At 39.1% G+C, this 19,451-nt stretch overlaps 1 pseudogene across 1 annotated transcript; it reads right to left on the minus strand.

Annotated features, from left to right (window-relative positions):
* Nucleotides 1-618: 618 nt before the first annotated feature.
* LOC114296736 (putative RNA 3'-terminal phosphate cyclase-like protein) lies at nt 619-9,817 on the minus strand (annotated as a pseudogene). The gene is made up of 6 exons (XR_014337114.1): nt 9,637-9,817; nt 9,305-9,454; nt 2,780-2,965; nt 2,533-2,707; nt 2,194-2,406; nt 619-886 (listed from the first exon to the last, which is right to left on the minus strand). The product of XR_014337114.1 is annotated as a putative RNA 3'-terminal phosphate cyclase-like protein (transcript).
* Between the last annotated feature and the right edge of the window lie 9,634 nt (nt 9,818-19,451).

Below are 19,451 nucleotides of genomic sequence, written 5' to 3' on the forward strand. Positions count from 1 at the left end.
CTTTTTCATTATATAATTTATTTTAAGACTTATATCCATAACTTTTTTCGTATTGCCTATGATACAAATAACAATTTTTTTTTTTTCGAAGTCAATCATAAAAATTTATATGAAATATTTTTATAAATTATTTTAATATTATAATTAATAAGTGCTCTTCTAATTTAATTTCATAGCCGGATGTCACCATTCTCATAATGGGAATTGGGGATAATAAAAAAGGTAAACCTATACAGCTTACATAATAGAAACATTCCACAAAATATGCATGACAATGGTTGCGAGAGTTTTGTTTCATAGCAATGCTGTGAATAATATAGCTCCAATTACATGCTTCACAAAACATAAAACTTAATTGATATTAAGGGGTTATTTGGAATGATCTAAATAAGTGCACTTTTTGATTTTTTATGAAATATGGGTTGGGTTGGGCTGGGTTTAGGTTGGGTTTGAATTGATGTGTTAGAAAGGTGATGTGACTTAAATAAGATGATGTGACTTAAATAGAATAGTGACTTTTTGATTTTTTTCAAACATGCCAAACCAGCCCTAAAACTCCATAAGTTTTCAAAATTGCAAGCCAATAAAACATGCATGCATGCACGACATGCTCTTTGAATATACATTGATCCACAAGCAACCTAACAACCTTGAAGAATCATAAACTGTCACTTGTCATGATGCCTTTCTGGATAAATTCGTCAATCCACACCCAACGCATTTAAGTATGACTGTCCCCTGTTGATGGATCTGGCTTGATGACAAATTTAACGCCTAGAAAGTCTCTGATGTTCCTCGGTGTTTCTATTCCATATGGCGAGAGTTTCCCCACACGAACCTTTGAAACATCTTGTGGACATAATGCACAAAGAATGAACAACAAACCCTGCCAAACCAAATATAACAGCAATGACTATCTCATAAAGTAAATATCAAGAAAGCATTGCAATTTGACAATCTAAAGCTTCAAAGCCAGTCAAAGTACTTTCAATTTTCAACCTCATTTTGTTATCAGCAGATATGCATTTTAAAGTGGAGTTGATTTAGAACTCTAACCTGGTTTTACTGTATTTATTTATTTGTAAAAGTTAACTCATGGTCAGTGTTTGGTAAGCTTGTATGATAGAAGACCCCAAAGTAGCTTATACGGTTACAGATTTAGCCCTTAAAAGAACTACCCTTAACCGTTTGTAACAACACTGTTGTAGGAAATTACATTGGGATTTAACATTCTTTTCGTTGTTGCCCAAAAGAAGAGGACCCTAAGTCATTGCAATTTGTTGATTTTACATCATTCAATATGTAGCAGGCAAACAAGAGAGGGTTAGGGCCGGCCTTTGGCTAAGGCTGGTAAGGCCTGTGCCTAGGGTCCCAAAAATTAGGCCCAAAAAAGGGCTCTCAGATTTAGTCTTGCATTATATTAAACTTTTAAGATGGCCTAATTCTGTTTAATTAGTTTAGGCCATTTTAAAGGAGGCCTCAACAAATCTATTTGGCTCAATTGATAAAAGGCCTAATTGAAAAATATTTATAAGTTTTAGTTGTTAGTCCAATTAAAAAAATAAAATATAAAATATATGTATATGTATTAGTCGTTAGCCTAATTTTATGTGGCTTATTTTTTTTTCTCTTTATGGCCGAATTATGTGTTTTTTAGTATTTTTTTTAAAAATATTTTATACAATTTTTATTTATTTATTTTGTAGATATATCTAATTTAGATACGCTTAAAAACTATAATATTTATATTTTTTTGAAAAAATGTTACCAAATACAAAAATATACAAATTGTAAACTTAGACAATTATTTTTGAAAACTCTAAACCAAACAAAGTGATTTTTATTTATTTTTAAATAAATATCTAAAAAGGCCCCGAAAAATTAGTTTGCCTTAGGCCCCCGGAAACTCAGGGCCGGCCCTGGAGAGGGTGCGAGTGTGTGAGAGGAGATATGTACAGCCTAGTTGGCTAGCCCTTTGGCCACCAAGTCTCTCCTAAGGGGGAGTCTTGGGTTCCACTCTTAGGAGTGGAATGAGAGGGTTGCAAGGTGCATGGGTGTGAGTTTCAACTCTTCCGAAGTGTTAATCTAAACTAACCATTGACTATCACCGATCAAAAACAAAAAGAAAAAAAGAAAAAGAAAAAAAAGGTATGTATACAAAGAGAAATGTCGGATAAAAATTTGAAAACAAACCTGGTGTGTTGAGTCCACCACACCTCGTTCAATCTTCCCAAGCAATATAGGAGCAATTTGCTCCCCAACATCCACTGGTGGCATAAGCTCTTTCTTCTCTTCGTCTTCAATTTCACCCTCTTCATCCCCACGTGCATAAGACACCGCAGTATCAGCAGAGATGAAGCAGCCAATAGTAGTTTCAGCAACTAGTGAAATTCCATAGCCGGGTGACTTGCCATTAAAGATCCCCAGATGGGACTAATCATAACATGTTCTAACAAAAGAAACTAAAAGCATAATTGTGTATTCTAAACAAGTGAACTACCACTAGAGGATGTATATACTAAATCCCTAAACATACTTTCCAGCTTGAGCTCCAGCTTTATGATCAGTAAATATGTGGACATCCGGAAGCAGGCGATTAAAAATTCCTCGAGCTGCATGTATAATGGTATTCTCAAACTGAGCAGACACTCTTGTTGAAAAAGTAACTCCCCTAACCTCTTCACCATGCCCTCATCAGTCCAGGTGACTGCTGTAGAAAAATACATAATAAGAGAAACTTGATGCAGAAAATGATAGAACAGCACTTAGATGAAGAAACTCACCGTTAAACTACTTCCGACAGTAGGAACCGAAAGAAAAACTTCTCCACCACCATGAGGAAGAGCACCACGGCACTCAATTTTCAGATCCAATCCTTCTGAAGGAACTCCGAAATGCTTCAGGATTGGTAAGGTAGTTGATCGGAAAGTATCAACAGATGGATCCTTGGAATCATTTGTAATCCCTGAAAGCAACATAGATATAATTTATAATGATAAAATGAGTACTCCAAGCCCTGGATTCATTTCTACCTAAAACAGTGTTTAAAATCATTATAATTTATATTGATAATCGATATACATGTAAAGCTTTTCAATTGGTAAATGCAGCAACTGCTAAGCTTCATGGCTAATCCATTCTAGAAGGTTTCCAGCATAAAAAACCAGGCAATATCTAATAATATAATGGCAAAACCTTACAGATAATATTTACAGCTGATAAGCTTTTCCTCAAACATCACTAATTGTGCACCTTTTCTCGCAATAACTAACTAGCAGTAGGAAAACACCAATGACATGTACTCATGATTGAATGCTTCCCATAATTCTTCAAATTATGGTGCCCAACGACTTGTGTGTATTTTACCTAAAGAAAATGTTAAATAACAAAAATAAAAAATCAAGGGCAAATTACACAATCCGCTCCTAAGGTTTTCTGAGTAGTTTACGAAATTGCATTACCCTTCCTTAATTTTTCCAACAATATAAACAAACCCCCTCCATTAGGCGTCTACTAGATATGCTAGCATAATCTACCAAAAACAGCAAAATTGATTTTCAAAAATGCCAAAACCACCCTTTTCCACTATTGCTAAGACCAAAGTGCATTTCTCATGCATTTAAGGCACTTACATATATCCAAGGCCAACAGCCAAGTCTTATATGCAGCCAAGACCAACAACCAACTTAGTGTCTCTTTCACACACACACACACACACACAGAGCCCACACTGAAGAGTTGCCCAGGGCCTATTACAAAAATGAAGAAGAGAAAGGCTTTTACAAACAATAATAGCTGGGAAAGTGTATATTAATCTGCTCTTATTATTGATAAACCCAACATCCATTATATAGGCAAGTCAACAAACTGATAGTAGCAAGAAAACAGGAACTACTAAAGCATGAAATTAGGAACTGCAGTGACTGCATAACAGGCTAAACTTACTCCTAAAACTAAGCCAAAGTAGGCCATGTACAACATCTAACTAGGGACAGCAGTAAACAAACTTCCTAAAGACTAGGACAACTCCTTGACTTTTCTAACAATCCCTCCCTTAAATTGATGTTTCAACATTCAGTTTACTGAAGGTATCTGAAGTGCAAACACCAAGCATTTTTCTTAGCTTCTGAAACGCAGGAAACTTGAGAAACTTTAAAATATTAGCAACTTGGTCTTCACTTTTGCAGTAAATTAGATCAATGGCTCCATCATTCGTGAGATCTCTCAAGAAATGATACTTCACATCTATTTGTTTGCTTCGGCCATGCAGAACAGGATTTCTTGACAGCTTTATTGTTGAAGTGTTGTCACAATAAATTAGAGTAGGCTCATCTTCCTTGAACTGTAGCTCTTTGAGAATCTTCTTTAGCCAAATAGTTTGACAAGCACAAGCTGCTTCAACAACAAATTCAGCTTCTGTAGTTGATAAAGTCACGATTGATTGCTTCGTTGATGATCATGAAACTGCTCTTGTCCCCATCATGAATACATACCCCGATGTGCTTTTCTGATCATCTGAATCTCCTGCGTAATCATTATCTGTGAAGCCATACAAATCTGATTTTTCTCCCTTCTTGTAGAACAGCCCAAACTCCTTAGTACCTTGCAAGTACCGGAAAATTCTTTTTGTAGCCAAGAGATGAATCTCTGTAGGACACTCCATGTACCTACTAATGACACTTGCAGCATGCATTATATCAGGTCTTGTTGCAGTCAAATACATTAAACTCCCCACAATCTGCTTGTAAAGAGTGTTGTCGACCTTCGTTCCTCCATTATCTTTGTTTAGCTTTAAGCCAAACTCAGATGGTGTAGTCACAGGATTACAATCCTTCATTTGGAACCTGTCCAAGATTTCTCCCACGTACTTCTTTTGAGAAATAAAAATTCCCGTAGACGACTGCACTACTTTAATGCCAAGATAATAATGCATCATGTCCAGATCGGACATCTCAAATTCAACCATCATGGATTTCTTAAAACTTTCAAACATGGCTGTATTACTTCCAGTGTAGATTAAATCATCTAAATATAAGCAAAAAATAAGCATGTTCCCTCCATCTTCAATTTTCATGAAAAGTGTATGTTCATAAGGACATTTTTGAAATTCTTCCTTCAAAAAATAAGTCTCTATGCGATTATACCATGCTCGTGGAGCTTGTTTTAATCCATATCGAGCCTTTTTTAACCTATACACTTTATGTTCATTGCCAAGTTTCACAAAACCAGGAGGTTGATCAATGAATACCTCTTCTTTCAAATCTCCATGGAGGAATGCCGATTTCACGTCCAATTGGAAAATAGGCCATGAGTTTTGAGCTGTCAATGAAATTACCAATCTGATTGTGTCATGCCTTGCAACCGGAGCAAAGACTTCTTTGTAATCAACACTGAACCCTTGCTTGTAGCCCTTAGCCACCAAGCGGGCTTTGTACTTGTCAACTTCACCATTCTCCTTTAGCTTTGTCTTGTAAACCCACTTTACACTAATTATTTTGTGCCCTTCTGGAAGATCAAATAACTCCCATGTATCATTTTTCCTTGTGGCTGCAATTTCTTCATCCATAGCCTTCTGCCATTTTGATTCTTTGACACCATTTTCGAAAACTGTAGGATCACAGTCCGAAAATAGAGCAAAGTGAGTGAGTGCGTCTTCAGATTGATCAATTTCGGTTACCTCACAGTCCGACATCCATGCTGGTCTTCTTCTGGCACGTTGAGGTCGTTCATCTTCTTCGGTAGCTGCTGGAATTGGCTGCTGTTCATTCTCCACCAGCTGCTATCTTCCATTTTCATTCTCTCCATCAATAACAACAAGAATCTATTGTTGAACACCATCATTGTTCCATGGCCAGAACTTCTCTTCATCAAAAACAACATCTCAACTGATAATGATTTTCTTGGTGCTAGGATTGTATAGCTTATAAGCTTTTGATTGATCACTAACACCAAGAAAAATGCATTTTTCTCCCTTATCATCTAGCTTTCTCCTCTTCTCGTCTGGAATATGGGCATATGCAACACACCCAAAAATTTTGAAGTGACCCACCGCTGGTCTTCGTCCGCTCCATGCTTCCTCCAGTGTCATATTTTGAACAGCAAGAGTGGGACTTCTGTTCAAAATATGAATACTCCAATTTACTATTTCAGGCCAAAAGCTTTTTGGAACTCCACTTCTTAACAAAAGGCTTCGCACCATATTCATAATAGTGCGATTTTTTCTCTTACAAACGCCATTTTGCGGGGACGTATAAGCTGCAGTAAGTTGCCTCTTGATTCCATAGGTCTCATAGAAATTTGCAAATTCATGTGAGCTATATTCTCCACCACGATCCTTGCGAAGAACTTTTATGAGCTGTCCAACCTCTTTCTCAACTAGAGCTTTGAAGCCTTTAAAGGCTGCAAAAGCTTCAGATTTTTCCTCGAACAAATAGACCCATATCTTCCTGCTATAATCGTCAATGAAGGTAATTATGTATCTTTTACCTCCATTAGAACATGGAGTTATTGGCCCGCAAATGTCAGAATGAACAAGCTCCAACGCCTTCTTCGCTCTCCATGATTTCCCTTGTGAAAACTGATTATGGTGTTGTTTGCTAACAACACATTCTTCACAAACTTTAGAGGGAGCTGTGATTTGAGGAAGACCAATCACCATATCTTTCTGCTGCAGCGTCTTCAGTCCACCAAAGTCTAGGTGGCCATAGCGAAAATGCCATAGCCATGCTGCATCCCTCAATTTTGCTGAGAAGCATGAGTGAGTGGTGTTGTTGAGATACAATGGAAACATTCGGTTGGCTATCATGTTTACTTGAGCCACCAAGCCCAATTTTTCATCTACAATTCTGCAGACTCCGTTTTTGATAGAGATTCCATATCCCTTTTCTTGAAGTTGACCAACACTGAGTAAATTTGTTCTCAAATCTGGAACAAAGAGAACATTAGAGATAGTTTGAATATAATTTTTGTTGGTTTGAATTGCTACCTTTCCTTTTCCCATAACGGAGACTTTAGAATCATCACCAAACTTCACAACATCATGAAAGGCTTCGTCCAACTCAGAGAAGGAAGACTTCTCTCCACACATATGGTTGCTGCAACCAGTGTTTAAGTACCACAGATTCTTGTGGGTTTCCTCTTTCACGTGACACCCCATCAAAAGAGACACCTCTTCTTCTTTTTCTGCAAAGTTAGTTCTTTCTCCACTTTGTCAATTCAAATTAGTTCGACAATCCGACTGATAATGGCCATACCTATGACATCTGTAGCATTCAACATTAGACTTGTCTACTGACTTTGGTCTAGTTGATTGATGGCCTCCACGTCCTCTTCTTGTTCCTTGAAATTGATTCTCTTGATGATGGTTTTGTTGTTGATTTCCACGATCATTGTTGTCTCTGCCTCCTCTGCTGCGACCTCTACCTCTTCCTCGTCCTCTATCAACTTTACTTGGTGTAGAGTGACTTTCAGATGAGGCCTTCAATGCATGTTCCTCTTTCTCTTGTTGGTTAATTTTTTGCTCATGAACCAACAAAGAGCTTTGCAATTCATCAATTGAAAGTTCATCAACATCATTAGATTCTTCTATAGAACAGACAACAAAATTAAATTTTGGTGTCATGGATCGAAGAATCTTCTCAACAATGGTGACATCCTCTGCCTTGTCGCCATAGATCCGCATCTTGTTCACGATTGCCATCGTTCTTGCAAAATAATCTGTCGCCGACTCCCCTAATTTCATTCGAAGCATTTCAAACTCCGAATGAAATGCTTGAAGCTGCTGTCTCTTCACCTTTGTTGTCCCTCGATACTTTTTCTTCATGGAATCCCAAATATGCTTGGAGGTATCCTTGCAAAGAATTGTTTCTAAGATGGAGCGATCAATAGCTTGGAAAAGATAATTCTTTGCCTTGAGATCTTTCAGCTTCAGTGCTTCAAGCTCCGACTTCAGCGCATCTGTCAGCACAACACCTTCGGCTGGTTCTGCTATTCCAGAAACAACCACCGACCAGTATTCTTTGGATCGCAAGAAGTTCTCAATTAGCATGCTCCAATGATCATAGTGACCACCAAAGCGAGGAATGGATGGTTGCACGAAATTTTCTGAAGCCATCGATCTTGTCTGCTACTGCAAAAGAAAAAACAGGTGATAGAGAAATAGAACTGCTCCTATATCACTCTCTATCTCACTTTTTCACTCGGAGGCTCTGATACCACTATTACAAAAATGAAGAAGAGAAAGGCTTTTACACACAATAAGAGCTGGGAAAGAGTATATTAATGTGCTCTAATTATTGATAAACCAAACAACCATTATATAGGCAAGTAAACAAACTGATAGTAGCAAGAAAATAGGAACTACTAAAGCATGAAATTAGGAACTGCAGTGACTACATAATAGGCTAAACTTACTCCTAAAACTAAGCGAAAGTAGGCCATGTACAACATCTAACTAGGAACAGCAGTAAACAAACTTCCTAAAGACTAGGACAACTCCTTGACTTTTCTAAGTTCTCTCTCTTTATACTATTGCTAAGACCAAAGTGCATTTGTCATGCATTTAAGGCACCTACATATAGCCAAGGCCAACAACGAAGTCTTATATGAAGCCAAGACCAACAACCAACCAACTTAGCTTCTCTTTCACAGACACACACACACACACACGACACGACACGACACGACACCACACCAAAGAGTTGCCCAGGGCCATATTAGTTCTCTCTCTCTCTCTCTCTCTCTCTCTCATATAAAACACAAACAAACCCAATCACCTTCTCACCAAAAGTACCACATATATGTGTATATGCCATAAGCATTAGCATTAAAAGCAAAAAAAACATGAGAGTTCCAAACGTAGCATTATTAGTACGAGATAAACTAAAAAAAATTATAACTCCATAATGGAAGCAATACTTTATGAGAGTGAGCGTGAGCAAAGATTGTAGCAAAATGAAAAAATAATAGGCCCAAGAATACTCAATATAAGTTAACAAACACTTCACAAATTAGAGTGCACAATTGGAAACAAAGCAGCCAACAGAGCAAGAAGAACAATCTCATTATTGACAGCCTGCCGATTTTGCTTTTCCATAGTGATTGGAGAGGTAAGGGGTGGTGGTTCAGTTTGCGGTATATATATCTGTATGAAACTGGTAGCATCAAGTGAGAGTTGGAGGGTGGCAGCTGAGTGTGTTTTGAAGGTGGTGGAGGTATGATACATTACAGCAAATTGTAGACAACTTTATTAAATTCAGCCAATAAGAAAAAAATGAAAAATCAAAAGAAGAGAGATTTAGAGTACCTTTTAGCCTTATTGAAAGGGGTTTCTTCCCAAACAATCCAAGCACAATTAGTGGCTCCAAGAAATAGCCAATGGACCCACTAACACCACAGTCATGCACAAGATGTTTCTCACCATTCACAATCTCAGGTTCATACTTCAATTTCGTGCCTGCAACAGTAATTATCATTTTTTTAATAAATTAACATATGGCCATAAAACTCTATCCCTTAAACGCACAAGAATTGTACAAAAATATTAGTACGTGTGTTATATATATAGAGAGACATACAAATTAAAGTCTTATATATCATTTTAAGTATTGAGGGAAAGCGGAAAAATTTGGGTGGTACCAGTTTCATTGATCTTGATGACACAGTCATTAGAAATCTTCTCGAGGAGGCAGAGGAAGGAGACCTCATGGCTCCGCGAGGCCAGGTTTCGTCAGCGCAGATATCCTCTATGACAATTGGAGTGGAAGCAAGTGTCGAGGTTCTGGCTTCCCTTTAGTTTCATGTACGTTGTCTTCCCCATTTTTTGCACTCCTATTTTCGTCGCTCACCGGTTAACTCTCCAGGTCTCTCTTGCTCCTTACCCTGTCCTCTGCGACTCCATGAAATTTTTTCTAGTTGTGGTCAATGAAAATCTTTTTAAGTAGCATAAATTCTATAAACACAAATTTACACTCTTATCTATATCTATCATCTATTTTCAAGAATTTGACAAAGATAATTTAAATTCCTCATATCACAAAAAACAAAAGATTACTTATCAATGCTATCAAATACAACCTTTTCAATGTAAGTGACTAATTAAATAAGTGTAATCGCAGCAAACAAGACATTTCTCACTTGTCAAAATAAAACCCCCCAAAAAAATAAAAATAAAAAAAAATCCAAGCTTTCCAGCAAGCCACAAGAGAAAAAATAATCATCAAAAAAATGCATAACAAATTAACAACTCCAATACGAATTTAAACAATACATAACTTATAAGCAGGCTATCCCAAACTCCCAATATATAAAAATTAAGCATAACATAGTGTGCGTACTGAATACCGCACTAGATGATTGTGGATTGGAGCCCCGCACTTGATTGGACTATCCAATAATTGAGGCCCTGCAAGAAGGAGCACCGTCAAAGCTACCCGGCCGGGGTTGGCCAGATGACCCCTCCGGTGTGGGAATGAGTAATCGGAGAAGAAGCAAGGTGTTCTCTCAGTGTTGAAAGTTAAGTTTCAGTGAGTAGAGTTTAGCTTAGATCAGTTACCTTCAATGTGAAGTCAGTGTAGTTTATATATAACTCCTTACTTGTTACCCAAGATGGTTTCATGGAGCTGTGGTGCTGCTAGCTTTCCTTTTAGCATTGCCCAAGGTTGGAGACCATCTGGTAGTTGTCATAGGGTGCATATACTCATTGTTGCCATGCTGATAACAAACCACATTCCTTTGGTTAACTGTTTCCGTGATTCTATGTGTAGGGGACCAGTTGAGGTGACAATTTGCACATGTACATACTCACAGCTTCCACGTTTCTCTGGTGTGTTCCTCTGGCTCGGCATTGTTGTGCCTCAGCTCAGTCCTCTATGGAATTTCTTGTAGAGATGGCTCGGCCCAGTATGATATCTTTGTGTGGGCTCAACCTCTTTCGTGTTCTATCCAAGGGTCAGGTCTTGCGGCTCGGCCCAGCCCAGCATCGTGGCTGGACTGACCTTTCCATCACAGGTTGGGCCTAAGTGCTTGAGGACTTGGGTGGATTGTTGATGATGTAATTGGGCTGAACTGACTAGTCCACTTGCTTGTCCTGCTTCTCAGGTCTTGAGTCTAATGGATTGGGTCGACCTAAGGCTTAGATCCGATCTATTTCATATTTAGCCCATTTATTTGCCCCCTAGCTTGCGCTAAGGTTTCCCTTGGGGGGAGCTATTGCTCTGCAATCCAAGCGTCACGTCGCTTCGGATCCACCTCAGCTCGGTCTTGGTGATGGTTCAAACCTGACTCACTCCCCCTGCATATGTCCTGTCATGGCGACACGTGGTAGCGTGGCACTAGTGCACAGAGATAGTGCATCGATTCCATACTGATGGTCGTGATTCGTGTACCTTCATGTCGGCTGGTGCAATAAATGCTCTAGATCTGTCACGCCCCAAATTTTAATTACTTGGAAACATTACCAAAGCCTTTAAATTAAGTCTATTTTATTTTTATTTTTATTTTTATTACAAACATCCATTACCCTTGAGTAATAGAAATGAAATGATACATGTTCTCTCTCTCTCAATGAACATTACAATGATAGTAATACATACCAAGCTCTTACTGTGAAGCCACAAATAAATAAAATACAAACACAGGATCCATTACATCTACAATGAAATTACATATAAAAGACACATGGACTTCTTAACTCTTCAATCACAGAATCCACACTTTCTCCCTGTGAAAAGATAAAAACAACAGGGGTGAGCACTAATGCCGAGTAAGAATCTCATAGTTCTCAATCGATAACTAACACACAGATAGAAATGATCATGCATGCATGATGATACCATATTGTAGTGTGACATTTTATAATTTCAAAATACCATAAGTAAAGTACCTTTTTCTCAAAAACTATTTAAGCACTTTTAACAAGAACCTTCAGCCATTAAAATCACCCCTTAACTTTGGAAAACCATAGATCCTTGTGAAACAAACGTATTTGAAAAACAACATCATTTACAAATTATTAACCAATTCCCAAAATATTGCTTATTTAATTTTCATTTTAATATTCCTCTTTGTCTTTCTTTCTTCCTTTCTACTCATTATATTTATTTACAACTCCATAAATTCAAATTCATGTTCTCTAATTTATTTACAGAACAATACTCATAATTTATCTTTATGGTAATAACTAATTCATTAAGTTCATCATCACCAATCCATAATCCCCTTACCCATTTTTGGTTTCCATTCTTTACAAATAATGTCTATGCACATTTCCTCTTTGAACCAAATTACACATCAATATGCAATTTCACAAATTCATCACAAGTCACAAATAACATCATCAACTCAACACACTTCTTAACACACATCTCAACACAATCCACCTTTTGCCGACTTACTACGGTGGGATAGCGGGCACCAAATTCATAACACTTTCCACCTTTCGCCGGCTACTATACGGCGGGAAGTGAACTCCCAAAAACCATTTCCTCAATAGCCATTTTCTTCCAAAAATCATTTTTCAACTTTTTAAAACCATCCCCCACATTTGCCAGCTACCATACGGCGGGATGTGGGCACCCAAAACATTTTCGAAAACCATTAGTTTTTTCACTTTTGTCGGCTACAATACGGTAGGACTGTGTGGACACCCAAAAATCATTTTTCCACTTTCACCGTCTACTATACGGTGGGACTGTGTGGACACCCAAAAATATTTTCTCACATTTGTCCAGCGATAAGCCTAGATAGGGCAATTGGGCACCTTTAATCCAAAATCACCCCTACATTTGCCGACTACTATATGGCTGGACGTAGGCCCCCAAAAACCTTATTCTTTAATTTTTAAAATCATCCCCCATATTTATCGGCTATTATACGAACGGTTGTGGGCACCGAAAAATCATTTTTCAACTCCCCTCGCGGGTACCAACACAACACCACCTAGTGCAACTCAACCCAAACTCAACATGACCCAACACGACTCAATTCAAACTCAACACAATTCAACATGATTCAAATATAATTCATCATAATCCAACACAATTCAATTTAACATTATTCAACACAACTCAACATAATCAACACTATTCAACATAATCAACACAATTCAACATAATTCAAGGTAAACTCTTAAACCTTTATTTCATCATTTCCCCCAAGGCTCATGTCATTCATATCATTAATAAATCATTTCCCCAATCTTCATTTCACATTATAACATGATTTACAATGTCCATAATAAAGGTTCATTCGTTAATTTTTAACATAATTTTCAAATACTTCAAAAATTCAATTAAACTTGTATATATACAATTCAATACCTCAATTTCATGATTCTACTTTCAATTTGGGCAAAATCATTAATTATCATCATGAATCAACTTAGGGTTTTCAAGAAAAATAAAGAATTTCAAGAAAAATGGAAACTTTTCACACCACTACTTTTAATTCTGATTTTTCCCTTAATTATACACCTAAGGTTCATAATCAATAAGCTTAACCCAACAATTGAAACCCTAACACTTCAAACCCTAATCCCCCAAATCTCATGATGTACACTATATGCTCAAAATGTAGATTTTGTACTTATATAATCAAAATATCATAAATCTATCTATTAATGGAAGTATTGAAGAAGAACTAGGACCCCTACCTCAAGAATCAAGCAAGAAAGCAAAGTTTTGATGAGATTCCTTCACAAATCCGAATTCTAATAGGCTAAAAAGTGAGATCTTCATGTTTTCTTCACTTTTTGGTAGGAGATCTTGGCCAAAACTTTGAGAAATGGAAGATATTTGGGTCAAAAGGTCAAGGATTTTCGAACCTAGGGTGAGAGGAAGGAAGAAGGAAAAGAAATGTGTAAAGAATGATCTAGAAATTCATTTTTTAAGTCGCTGAATTCGCGCAGTCCGCTCGAGCGTCACTTTTTCCACTCGAGCGCACTTGCTTTCAGCACAGATTACAAAACTTCAAACAGGTATAACTATCTCATCCGGACTCCGTTCTAGGTCGTTCTTGTGTCCAAATTGAAGCCCCGGAAACAAGCTTTCGAATGGTTCTAACCTCACACCAAAATTCAAAGTGTGGAAAAAGAAAAGGGCAAAAGAGTGATGGCTGATCATAGGCAAATTATTCGAATTAAATTCTTAGTTTACTCTTACTTTACCATCATATTACCACTTTGATCAACATCCGAAAATAAAATAGAGAGGCTCCAAAAACAATAATAAAAGGTAAAAAACAACCCCACTAGTCTCGGGAATTTAAACTCAACCAGGTAGACCGCTCGAGCGCCCAATCTTGCGCTCGAGCATGCAGACCAACAAAGCCGTCCGCTCGAGTGACCACTCCTACGCTTGAGCGGGAATTCACAACTCTTAGAATCACAGACAGACTGTAAAAATATTGGGAGCCTCATAAGTCTGTTCGAGTGTCAAATTCCCCCGCTTGAGCGGAGGGAAAAATTCCAGATCGTCACAAGATCTATCAATACAAACCCCTTCATCTATTTTCAAACTTTTGGAGAGTCTAAAACCCTTTCCGTTCCTCTAAGTTAGGAATGACAACGGGGCAGGACAGGGTGGGCCGGGGATTACACTCCCCGTCTCCGATCCCCGATGGTGAAAATACCACCGACCCCCGATGGGGAACTTATTTCCGTCACCACCCCCGCCTCTTAACTGGGATCGGGTTTCCCTAACCCCGTAAATTCCTCGGCTACAAAAAAAAAAAAAAGAAGAGCAAAACAGCAGCTATCATCATCATCAACATCAACACAGTCTACAAATTCATCATCAATGATCATCATCATCAATATCAACAACAACAAAATGTATATCTATATCTATATCTATATCTATATCTATATCAATGATGTTGATATAGTGAAGATCTTGAGAACCAGTATATATATGTACATATGTGTATATTATCTCAGAACAGTGGCTGTAGATCTGGAGACGAGGCAGAAATGTTCGTCGCGATTTAGATCTGGAAAGAGCTCTCCGTTACCGATCTCTCTCTAGATTTCTCTGTTGTGGTTTCGATCTGAAAGGTGCTCATTCATCTGAAAGTGCTCATTCATGTCTCTCACAGAGAGTAGAGAGAGAGAGAGAGAGAGAGAGAGTTAAGAACTGATAGATATTAGATATAATAGACATATTAGATATTAGATATAATAGCCTTTTGATAATAAAAAAGATATAATAGCCTAAACATATATAATAAAGCTTAAACATATATATATATATATATATACGGGACTGTCGGGGACAGGGCCATGGTTGGGAACTTATCACCGTCCTTGGCTCGAAAATCATCGGAGATTTAATTTTTAATACCATCCTCGGCCCTATGGGGGTAATCTTTGGGGAAAACCCATTCTAATCGGGGTCGGGGGGTTGGGTCCTTGTCGGGATGGGTTCAAATTGCTATCCCTACTCTGAGTTGGTCTCGTCAGTGCTCTGTCTAGACGTTCCGCTGCTGTTCTCCTTTCAGCGCTGCCTGCTAGTCACTGCTGTTCCGATCTCTGTAAGTTCCCTTGAGATTATTCTTTTCTTGCCTTTTTCTGTCTTGATCGTCCTCTTTGGCCCTTACGCCATTGTCTCTGGCATCTGGTTTTATTTTCTGTCTAGTCTGAGTTTCATCTTTGTTCCATTAGGTTTGTTTAATGGGAAAGTTTTAATCATTAGTTGATACCCCTGAGGCTATGGCCATGTTTCGCCGAGACTACAGTATCCCTGATGATGTGTCCCTTTCACTGGCGAAGGTTGACGCCAAGCGCATGGGCACTAGGAGTACTGTGGCCTTCCTAGTCGTGGCCATTGTTAAGGGAAGGGTTCGGTTTCCGCTTGACCCTTTGGTTGCACCAAGTTCAGCTTGTCCCTATGTAGGTGTCTGTTAATCTGTTCTGAGTGGTCTGCAGTGTCTCTGCTCTTAACAGGCAGTTGGGTTTAAATCTGGACATCTGGGACATTTTGGGTTGCTATACTCTTTCACATAATAAGGATTGCAGCACGTACTACCTTCGTGTTCGTTCGGTTAATTGTCATCTTGTGACTGGTTTACTTGATTCGGACAAACATAACGATGATTTTCTATAAGTCGGTGGTAATTGGGAGTTTCCTGCTGGGACTGAGTTCCAATCTGAATGGATGTCCCAGAAGGATGGCTACCTAGGTTTGAGTCCTTTCTTCTAGTGTTTCTGCGTTCTTTGCCTTATTTTGAATGTTGCTCTAATGTTGCCTTTCTTTTTTACAGAGGCTTCCCGTTTTCAGCTCAGGCCGAACCGAGAGAATATCAAGGCCATCAAAGTTGTTTTGAGGTACAAGAAGAGGTTCGCGCCCGAGCTATTGGATTGCCAAGCGACTTATCGATCTACCATCCCGAAGAAAGCAAGGCTCGCTGCGTCTCTTCTGGATTCTAATACTAAGACTGATACATCCCTTACCCCTCTGGTTACGAATCACCGCTGAAGCTAAGGTGTGCCGTTTGAGAGGACACCTTCTCTTGTTCCCAGTTTCGCAGGGGGTGGGTTTATGTAAAAAAAGAGGGTACTAGTGGATTTGGAAGCGGAGGCTTTTGGCTCCTTTGATGCTTTGGAGGCTCCGTCGGTGAAGGCCGAAATGAAGAGCCTCATGGATGTGAAGTTAGAGGTAGGAGCCTCTGGAACTCATGCTACCGCTATCGAACCCTCTGCCTCGATTGCTGCGAGAGCGAAGAAAATGAGGAGGGAGACCGGCAAGGTGGTAGCTGGAGAGGCTTCTGAAGATCCTATTGAGGATGAGTCGTTTGAGAAGTGGGAACCGCCAATGTTGCATCAGGGCAGGCCTATTTCTACTTCACATTCAGTTGTTACTTCCAGATACTTTACTTTTGACTTGACCAAGACCTTGCTAATGCCAGTGGACATGGCTGATCATAACGGGCCCCGTGATATTCCAGTTCTGAAGGGGACCCTTCAAATGATGACTGCTGTAAGAGTTGTTTGTTTGTTTGCTTGTTTTTTTTTTTGTGTGTTATGCTACTTGTTTTCTTTTTTTTAATACCTTGCTATCTGTTGTAGTGTATTCAGAGGATGCACCTGTCAATCACCAGAGCAGAGGAACTGGAGAAGGCCGTACTGGAGGCGTGTATGAATGCTGAGAGACTGTCAGTGAGCTTGGAGGCCGAGAAAAAAAGACACAGAACTGCCGAGAGGGAGGTGTTCCGTTTGAAAAAGGTTGTTGCCTCGGCTGAGAAGTCTGAAAAGGTTGCCATTGGGGTACAGGCCCAACTTGAAGGGAATGTGGCAGAGTTGGAGGCTGTTATTGCGGTGATGGCTGCTGAACGTTCTGCATTAGAGGCTAAGTATTGGTAGCAAGGTTGGGATGAGGCTGGGCCTGCTTACAAACAGAAGGTGCTAGTGTTGCGGGACAAGCTCTTTCTGAAAGTTTGGTCGAGTGCTCTAACCGCTGCTCAGGTTCTTGAAGGGTCTCCTTTGTCTCAGGATGTCCTTGTTCCCTCAAGATCCTTAGGTCCAAAGACTGCTGCTACCTCTATAATTCTTCCAGCTGAGGTTTTCTCGGGAACTGATTCTGTAACCAAGACTCAGGAGGGCGATGTTGCCAACGAGACAGTGAACGTTGAAGGGGGTGGAACCCTGAAAATTGAAGCTACGGGAGATGTGGTTAAGGAAGCTTCTACTTCTCAAGAAGTTGGAGCTGTCTCCACTTTTCCTCCCCAAGATGGCCTGGACAAGATTATGGACGCTGCTCCTGAGGTTCCTCCTGTTGATGGAAGTCGAAGTCTTCTTTGGAATGATTCGAGGTTTTTGTTTTTTTTTTTTTTTGTTTTCATGTTTCTGCTGTACTGGGGCTCGGTCTTCCTTACAAGTTGCCCCCTTATGTTTGCCAAGACAATTTTCTTCTTTTTTGTTGCTGTTTGTGAGGCCAGCTTGTGCCTTTGTTGGATGATAGAATTTTCCTTTTGATTTTGCAATTTGATGCTTTCTTGCTTCTATGTCTGAATGTTATCTGTACTGTTTGCCCTCGGCCGAGCACTGTTGGGACCTCTAGGCCGAATAAATGCTTGGTTTGGTTAACGAATATGTTGTACGACTGTGCTTGGTTTTGTAATGAAAGGAGAGGGTCTTACTTAGGTCCAAGTTGGTTTTGAAAAACAATTGTTTGCCCCCACTTGGAGCTAAGTAAGGTTGGTACTGAAGATTGTGCCCTTTAGGCAGAACTGCTTAAGTTTGTTACAACTTTGATAGCACGAGTGTATTGGAAGTTTACTCCTGAAATAGTTTAGCCAAGTTTGTTCCAACTCTATTCGTATACAGCAATACTGAAGTGTCGATGTGACGGTACTTAAGAAATTCTGTGGACTTAGAGATGTTTACTTAAAATATGTTAGTGCAGTTTCCACTAAGCAGTTCCACTTGGCTAAAGTCCAATTTAGTTGCCAAACATAATTCTACCAAGCAATTCCAGTTGGCATGTTTGAGTGCTAACTAAAATTAAATCCCGTTCAGTCGTTCTGAAACTAAGTTCGTTTGGGTTTAGACCAAAGCTAAGTTCATTTGATAAACATCAAAGCTAATTCCGTTTGATAAACATCAAAGCTATTTCTATTTGGTAAATACCAAAGCTGATTCTGTTTGATAAACATCAATGCTATTTCCGTTTGGTGAACACCAAAGCTGATTACAAAAATTTGATAAATTTGGGAGAAGTATGGAGGCATTTGTATTGGTCAAAAGACAAGTGCCTTTACATTCTGATAGAGAAGTTAGGGGATAATTCTATTGATAGTATTTCTTGAGATTTGCTACATTCTAGGGCCGAGGCATGGCTCTGCCTTTGAGATCCTCTAGGTAGTAAGCTCTATTTCCAGCAGCAATTATGACTTTGTACGGACCTTCACAGTTAGGTCCAAGTTTTCCTTCGCCAGGCACCCTTTTGTGATCCATAACTTTCCTCAAAACCAGCTCTCCAGGTGTGAATTGCCTTGGGAAAACTTTTTGGTTAAAACTCTTGACGAGCTGCTGCTGATATGCTACAAGCATGATCTCAAACATTAAGGGCTTAGCATGCCTTTCTTTCTCTCAATTGATCAAATTTTCACAAATCTCGAGGAATTCCTTCCTCTTCGTTTTCACCACAGTGTTCAAAAGGTTTTGAAAAACTTTGGTCATTACAATGACTTCAAGGCACAGAAAAGACAGAGTTCTCAGTCAAATACTGCCATGTCATTCAGAACTTCTGGCATAACTGGCACAAGGCAGAAGCAAACACGAGAGTGTGAAAATCACTGCTGTTTCATTAAGATCTTCTGGGCGTAACTGGCTCCAAGCCAGGAACAGACGCAAAAGAAAGAGTGCAAAAGACAAACACAAAATAGGAAAGTGATGTCTGAGGTAACATCCCCGAAATCACCCGACTCCAACACGACAAGACAGACCTGATACAATAAGA

This window comes from Camellia sinensis, chromosome 8, assembly GCF_055761805.1.
Source record: "Camellia sinensis isolate YWXY chromosome 8, ASM5576180v1, whole genome shotgun sequence".
Classification (NCBI taxonomy): Eukaryota; Viridiplantae; Streptophyta; class Magnoliopsida; order Ericales; family Theaceae; genus Camellia; species Camellia sinensis.